This window comes from Aulostomus chinensis, chromosome 1 (assembly GCF_037954235.1).
Source record: "Aulostomus chinensis isolate RoL2024-O1b breed Wild chromosome 1, RoL_Achi_v1.0, whole genome shotgun sequence".
Lineage (NCBI taxonomy): Eukaryota > Metazoa > Chordata > Actinopteri > Syngnathiformes > Aulostomidae > Aulostomus > Aulostomus chinensis.
The window spans coordinates 7,295,829-7,303,931 of NC_141320.1; the positions used below are offsets into that span (position 1 = coordinate 7,295,829).

At 45.2% G+C, this 8,103-nt stretch overlaps 1 non-coding gene across 1 annotated transcript; it reads left to right on the forward strand.

The window, feature by feature from the left end:
* Positions 1-7,709: 7,709 nt before the first annotated feature.
* Positions 7,710-7,781, forward strand: trnah-gug (transfer RNA histidin (anticodon GUG)). Its single transcript has one exon. It is a non-coding gene; the product is annotated as a tRNA-His (tRNA).
* Positions 7,782-8,103: the final 322 nt, after the last annotated feature.

The window sequence follows — 8,103 nt, forward strand, 5'->3', positions numbered from 1 at the left end:
CTATGTAGGAGCAGTGGTAGCAGTGTCAGCCTGGGGGCTTGGTCAAGATCAATGACAGGAGTAGCAGACAGGTAATATCCATAGCATGCATGTTGTTTGAGAGGAGTAAGGGTACACTGTTGGTCTCTGACCTGATGCGCTGTCATCAGCACAAATGATCTGTTCCTAAACATCAAAATCTACCATCCCCCCTGATTGTTTTTTACAACTGGAGTACTGGTTAACACTTTAGAAAGCCTTCATTCAGAGCTGTGAAGAACCTTTAACCTGATATCCCAGACAAAGTGGGCCACTAACTGGCCAGATGAAGCTATGCTAGGCTGCTGTACTCTGAAGAGCTAAAGTAGCAGCTTCTGAGAGGGATGCTAACCTGGATGTGTTCATCTCCTACTTTAATATCAGCCCCCAACTTGGAGCTCTGACAGCCTCCAGCTTTTTGTTCCTGTTTCTGCTTCAGTCAACAGGGAACTCCAACCTGCAGTCGAATCTTCAACAACAATGGAATAGAAAAGTGAGGAAGAAAAACTAGAATAAACTTACAAAGCTGAGAAATGTTCATGAAGAAGAAAGGCACACGTTATGATTGAGGCCAGAAACTAAAACTCCACACCAAATGTACTTTGACTTGTAGGATAATGAACTTGAATGTGTTGAAACAGAAGATCAATGAATCCACTACCACACAACAAGATGATGACCCCCTACCACAAGATGGCGTCACAGATCCTGACGCTCTGAGCAGGAAACACCAAGCAAAACATTACAACAAAGCTCCTGTTGTTCCCTACAGGAAAAACTGTGGCTCTGATGAGAAGAAGGATCCCAGCCTCCTCTGAGGATCCATGGCCGCACCATTGGGTAGAAGGACGATGGGGTCGGCACCAGGAGGAACCCTGGTGTCTCCGATGCAGGGGAGATGGAGCAGTGAAGAGGCCACATTGTGGCGTCCTAAAGAGGACATTTGGTGGAGCCTGAGACAGCAAACATCACGCCCCCTTCATCAGAAGAACCACAGCACCAGAAGAAAGAATCCTGGCAGTGACGACAGGGAGGATCAGGGTGACCTCCTCTCCTCCACCTTTGAACCTTCAAATGAACTTTAAAAAGCTTTAGAGTGGAGAAGGATTTTAAAACATTTTATTGTTTTTTCCTTTCATTCTCATTTGTGCGATTGTCTGATTTATTAGAAATAAACACTGTCTGCTGGGTTTCCATTGACTGTGATTCTCTTTGCATGCAAGTTGAAAGTTCTGCCAATAAAAACCACAAGTATTTGAAGACCAAAGGAAGAACCCCCAAAGTCAGGACCCTGAGATCAAAGTGAGCGCTCTGATCTCAGAGGTCTGGGATATTTCCCATCCCATGGCCCTTCAAATAAGAGCCCTGTGTCTCTGTCTCAAAGTTTTCAACCGTATTTGTTTGTTAAATTAAAACCAGACGACCACTGTGGTCCTTTTTACACGGTAAGTAAAGCACAGATGCCCTGGTGGACCTGTTGGCACCCTGGACTTTGAATCCAGTGATCTGAGTCCAAGTCTCAGTTCCAGCAGGTTTCCTGCAGCCTTCAGCAGAGCTGCCATGTTTCTCTGTAGAGAACTAAGTGATGCTCTCAGCAGGTTGAGGGCACCACCAACAAGTGAGGTATGAACCTCTGACTTCCTTCTTGTCAAACAGGAAACTCCTAATACCTCATTTGAGTAAAGTACCTCATTTTCCTGACATCCAAGTAGTAGTGAAGTGGAGGAAGAAGGGAGGAGATCTCCAACAGGATCCTTCTTTCCTCTGTCCTCCTTGATCTCATGGATCACCACAGTCAAGGGGAGACCCAAGCTCCCGGATGGATCTGGCACTCAGGAACTGCTGAGTTTTCCAGTGGACTTTGTTCCATCCATGGTTCAGGAACAGGACTCCTCCTGGTTAACCTGGTATCTTTCCACCCAACTGTGGGTTCTTGGAGAATTTTTCATGTCATGTCAAGAAATCAGGCTGGTGGGTTTTTCAATGAGAGAAATTCTGGTAACTTAATTAAGTGGCATGTTTGTTGAAGCAGTAATTAACTGATAAATTAAGGAAGGCCTGGCCAGTCTTTGCTCCCAGGTCATACGATGGAGTTAGAAAGTCCTGAATCAATCTGGAGTTCCATGATTTCCTTGTGGTTCATGATCCTTTTGCCAATGTAGTCTGGAACAAGAGCAAGATGAACCTCCAAATATCAACAGGTTGATTGCAGGTGATGTCAAGTGGTATTTAGAGGAACCTCCTCTTTGTGTTTGGTTCCATGGTGGAATGGTGAGCCCTCTGGACTCTGGGTCCAGTGATCCCAGTTCAAGTCTCAGAAGGACCTTCCTGTCTGGAATGTGTCCCATGTAACAAACTGATCAAGAGATGTTACGTGGTTCAAATGTTCTGGTTCATTTCTTACTGCCATGAACTCAGACTGTGTGTTTAATGTTAACAATAAATGTAACAACTAAGGAGCCAGTAGCTCCTGTGGAAAAAATTCTACTTTGTCAGTGAATGAATTCATTTGATATTGAAGTCTGCAACTGTCAGTGTCTGTCAGGATGGCCGAGCGGTCTAAGGCGCTGCGTTCAGGTCGCAGTCTCTCCTGCAGGCGTGGGTTCAAATCCCACTTCTGACAAAGGACATTTTCTCCACATTCCTATGCATCCACAATGGTAAATTCCAAACCCAGTTGAAGCTGCTCTCCACTGATGGGAGTGAGTGGTTGAACTGGCAGTAGAGGATGCAAAGGAGCTTCCCTGTGATGGTCCAACATCGCCTGGTTTCCTCCAACATGGAGCAGCCACTAAACTCTAACTTCAATGTTGGATCAAAGTCTACTGAAGAAATGTGTTTTCTTTCAAGTCACATTTTGTCCATTAACTTCATAATCAGAGACTCCATCTCATCACATGACTAAAGTCTGGGTTCTGGATTGGTGGTAAAATATCCTTCCATGCCCCTCACTAGTTTGCAGACAGAAAAGCCTATTTTACTGGTTTCAAATCTCTTAGCTTGTTCTCTCTCTTAAAGCAGCTGAGGCAGCTTTCATTGTGTGATTTATTTTAAAATATAAATATGGAACAGAACCATTGGAATCAGATGTCAGGACATTTGAAGGAATGTCAATCTCCTGTTGAAATGTTGCAGTGTGCAGCTGAGGCTCTCTGGCAGTGGCACCAGGAGCCCCAATGGCAGAACCTGGACCCTCCTGGAGGAGAACCACAGGTGAGGGCCTTCTTGGCTCCAGATTGATGGAAATCAAGTGTCTGAGGCTGTTAGCAGCCATTAAGTTGATCTGGTTGGCACTGGTATTTGTTCTTGCTGCAGCTCAGGAGTGATTCAGGAGAAGAGTTTCAGAACAGCCCAGGTTGGGGACTGGAATTCTAAAATTTCCCCTGGAACCAAACAACCTTGGGAGGTAAAACCTCCAATCATAGCCACTCAGATGCAGCAGCAGAAGAAGCTGTCATCCACCCTGACAGTCAGAGCATCAAGTCAAGAAAACATCACCATCTTGTAGTTCCAAACCTCCACCTGTCAGATTCAGCTACTTCTGATTGTGGGACTTTAAACTTGAACACAATGGAATTTGGACAAGGAGTTTTCCTTCCAGTCCAAACATCATCATCCAGCCTCCAACCAGAGGTCCATCAGTTATCATGGAGCCACAGGTGGAGTCTGGATTCTTTTCTGGAATGAGACGGCAATGACAGTCCTGCCAAGTGACATCACTGACATGACAGGATGACTTCAGTCATGTGACTGGATGACTTCAGTCATGTGACTGGATGGCAGTGCAGATTCCAATGTAGAGGTTGGGGAAATAGTCTCTGAGAATCCAACTTGAAGCCATGCCCTCCTTGTTCTTCAAAAACCCAAACAGCGACCATCAGTCTCCCACCAATCCTGTACTTGGGTTCAATGTTGCTGTTCCATTTTGCAGCATTCATCCCCTCATTCTAGAGGCTTTAACATGAAAATGAAAATGCTGAGAGACACAAATGCAAATCAGGGTATTTGACCAGAGGTGACACATCTTTTAATACTTTTCTTGTTATATTTGTTATATATGTTCTGTATGGTTATATTTGTTATGGTTGTTATGGAGTTTATGGTTATTATCTCTGTTTCTTGTGTCTTTGTCTTTGTTGTCCTCCCCTTCGTCCGTCCTGGATTTTTGACCTTGGTTGCAGGAAGCGTGTGACCTCAAGTCCTTTTTCTGTGTTGCTGAACGTAGAGCCTTGCTTCATTGTGCTCGCTAAAGTGTGATCCTCCCTGCTAATTCCTTATTTCGTTGACTAATTGACAACCAAAAATTAATACCTACTTGCTTTATTTGGCTGAAGTTTAAAAGACCATCATTCTGGTAGCAACAGTCTTTCTGCCTTGTAAACACGCTAAGCTAACGATGGCTTCTCCCTCTTGTCCTCCTCTCTCCTGCTCAGAGTGCCACATGTTTTCTTCCTCCTCTGCCTCCTTTCGTGATACTGATAAGTGTGTTAAATGTAGTTTTTTTGTTGTGTTGGAGGTGAGGCTTAGCGATGTTGAATTGGACCAGCAGCGGCTCTGCACCAAAAGCTGCGAGAGCTAGCCAACCCTCACTAGCTGGTGCAGACCATCTTAGCTTAGCTCCTGGCTTAGGCCCAACTAGCGCTCCCCCAGAAGCTCCCAAGCATCTGGGAGAGCGCCAAGAAAAGTTGGGCCTAAGCTAGGATGTGCTTGCTCATGAAGAATTGTTGGGTGTAAATTCATTTAAGGAGTGTTGAACTGGACCTGTTCTACTTGTAAAGTGTAACTTTTGTTATTTGGTGCTTTACAGGGTGATGACTTGCTGGGGACACTTTATCACAGCAGTGGACAAACATCAGCATTCAACACCCAGCAGCTCCTCTGATCAACAGAACAAGTTAAAGTATTCTGAGAAGGAGGGCATCGATCCCTCTACTGCTCACATGCTAAGCTAGCGCTCTACCATTGGAGCTAATTCCCCTGTTAAGGAGCGCAGCAGATAATGCACCTTGACCTTCATGCATGGTTTAATGAGCGTCACCAGTTGAAGCTTCTCTGGTTGACCAATGTAATGGAGACCAAGGGTTCCATGACATCAATGATTAATTGAAGGTAGCATTTGTCTTGGTATTAACAGTTTATGTAAATTAGAGGCACACACACATGTTAATGGTCAGGTTTATTGAATCAGCAAACAAGTGAAACTTTTTCTCTGCCATGTGTTCCAGGGAGGGACCTGGGAAGCACAGGGGGACCGGCCATCCTGCCTGTGGAAAATGAAGACCCCAGTGTCAGTCAGTGGGAATCACTGTGCAAGGCCTGGTATTTAGTGTTGATCTAGTTTGTGTCATGTAAATGTGGCAGTTTCAGTCGTCACGGTCAGTCCTCACCTCTTCCTGGTGGTTTCCTTAAAGGGGGTGGAGCCAAAAGGGGAGAGTGGCCCAAGGAAGCTCCTTAAGAGCTGTAGGTGCAAACCTTTGCTCCCAGATGGGGGAGGGGGTACAATCACAGACAAGGTTCATTGAATGATTATGTGGATGTATGACTGAGTTGGTGTAGTAGTCTGGAATCATGTATATATTTAGTCAGGTTAAGTTGTTGAGATGGTGCTGGTTTGATGTAAATATTGATTGTAGAGCATGGTTGTGGTCTCACCTCCACTCTATGGGCCATCCATCGTCATCTTCTGCTTATTCCTTACTAGTAAGGGTCGCGGGGGGGCTGGAGCCTATCCCAGCATCTATGGGCGAGAGGCGGGGTTCACCCTGGACAGGTCGCCAGTCCATCGCAGGGCCAACACACAGAGACAAACAACCATTCACACTCATACCTACGGTCAATTTAGAGAATCCAATCAGCCTCGTCCCCAAATTGCATGTTTTTGGACTGTGGGAGGAAGCTGGAGTATCAGAGAGGACGCACGCCGGCACGGGGAGAACATGGAGACTCCACACAGAAAGATCCCGCGCCCGAGCCAAAACTCGAACCTGGAACCTTCTTGCTGTGAGGGCACAGTGCTAACCACTGCACCACCATGCAGGCTCGCTCTCGGGGCTGGTCTGTCTAATTTCCTTTAGCCAGGAGGGAATTAAAGGCAGTCAGGGGTTTTTAATTTAAGTTGATGGTGTCTCATGCAATCTCTTTCAATACTCCAGTGGTGGTTTAAGTGAAGAAAAACATGGGTTAGTCAGTAGGACTCTGTGTGTGTGTGTGTGTGTGTGTGTGTGTGTGTGTGTGTGTGTGTGTGTGTTTGTGTGTGTGTTTGTGTGTGTGTTTCCATGCAGACTTTCCCTTGTAACAACCGATTTGATTTGGAAACCATCTCATCTAAATCTCCTCTCCAAAAACCCTCTTCTGCAACTTTGTACCCAAGTTGTCTCCTCATCAGGCACCACAGTATCCAGTAGGTTCAGTTAAAACAGTCATCAGTGATTAATGTTCATGTTCAATGATGAGGTTTTGATTTATTCTTCTAGAATCATCTGAAGAAACCCTCCTCATGAAGCCTTCATCTGACAGGAGGAGTTTCTTTTCCCAGTGATTCCACTGACAGTGAAAAGCTTTGTTCATCATACTGGTCTGATAGGATCAACTACTGGTTGCTCTGGAGTGCAAACAGCAACCTGTCAGGAAACATTAGTCAGATCAAAGCCAAGATTAAAGAAAGGGCCTCCAGATCAAAGACAGAATTGATGATGATGTCATCAGGGGGCTTTGATAGTATATTTATTTGTACCTGGAATTCTGTCTTTGATCTCAGGAGGACATGAAAGAAACCCAATTGAGGAAAGCAGAGGAGAACATTCAGCTTCATTAGAAACACTTGAACTGTTGAACAGTAGAATTTGTTTGAAACAGTTTACAACACTGAGTGACAGGACTGAAGAGGGGAGATTTTGGTATTTTCAGTTTAATTCTAACTTAAAACTGGGCATGAACATTTTTAGTCGTTCATATTCTAACATACAGAGGAAGTCATGACATTCCCTTTTTTTAACCTGTCCTGTTCAGGAAATGGAAATGGAAATTTAGCTGCTATGTTGAATCAGAAAAACCTTTTGAAGTCTACTTTTGCTTCAGTCAGAAAGTGGACTGTTGTTAACTCTCACAATGGTTGGTGACTCTGGTGGAAGAAAATATCCTTATGAACCTCTTTTTAACAGACACATATTTCTAAAGATGCAGGTTTATTTTATTTTTCTTCTTTTAGCAGAGGATGGTTTCGATCCATCCACCTCTGGGTTCTGGGCCCAGCACGCTTCCTCTGCGCCACTCTGCTCTACCATTAACAGAACAGTCCTTGTTTTAGGAGAGCATTCTCTGTGTTTGTCTCTGCCCTGCTCTCCTGCTCTCTTTCCCCTCATTTAGTCCTTGACATGATCCATGCTCTACAGCTCTGCGGGTGGAATGAAGACCTGCGTCTGCTCTGCCCGTGCCGTCCTTCGTCTCAACCTAAATTGTTTGACCCACCTTTATAATGCTGCAGACAACACAACCAAACTGGCCCCGATCAGGATTTGACAGGCCGAAACATGCCCTAAAAACACCAAGAATAATATCCACCACCTTCTGAACGGGGCCTGGCCCGTCTCCTGCATCAGGGGCCGCCGCAGTCGCCCATCAGCTGTTCAACAGCTGTTCGCCGCAACACTCAATGAGACAAAGACATCGAAGCTCAAACTGCTGTTGAGGAAGCCGTGATCGTATAGTGGTTAGTACTCTGCGTTGTGGCCGCAGCAACCCCGGTTCAAATCCGGGTCACGGCAGCATGAGATAAATTTCTTTGTGTGTATTGATGGACACAAGCCAAGCAGAAATTTCCCACAATGCAATAGGGCAGTGTTTGGTCAGTGTTGAGCATGTTGATGTCATATTATTGTGTCATCACTTGACCAGACCCAAAAGTAGGCTCAGGTATCAGTTTCTTCTCAATGCTAACGTCTGCTAGCTTAGTCTGCTACTTTGATGGCTCTGCCTGCTCAAAGGTCCAGACCCCTGGATGTGGTGGTTCCTACCTGAACGTAGATTCTGTCAGCTCATGTTGTTAAATCAACTCACCAGGAACACCAGTAGATTTCAATGGACTGA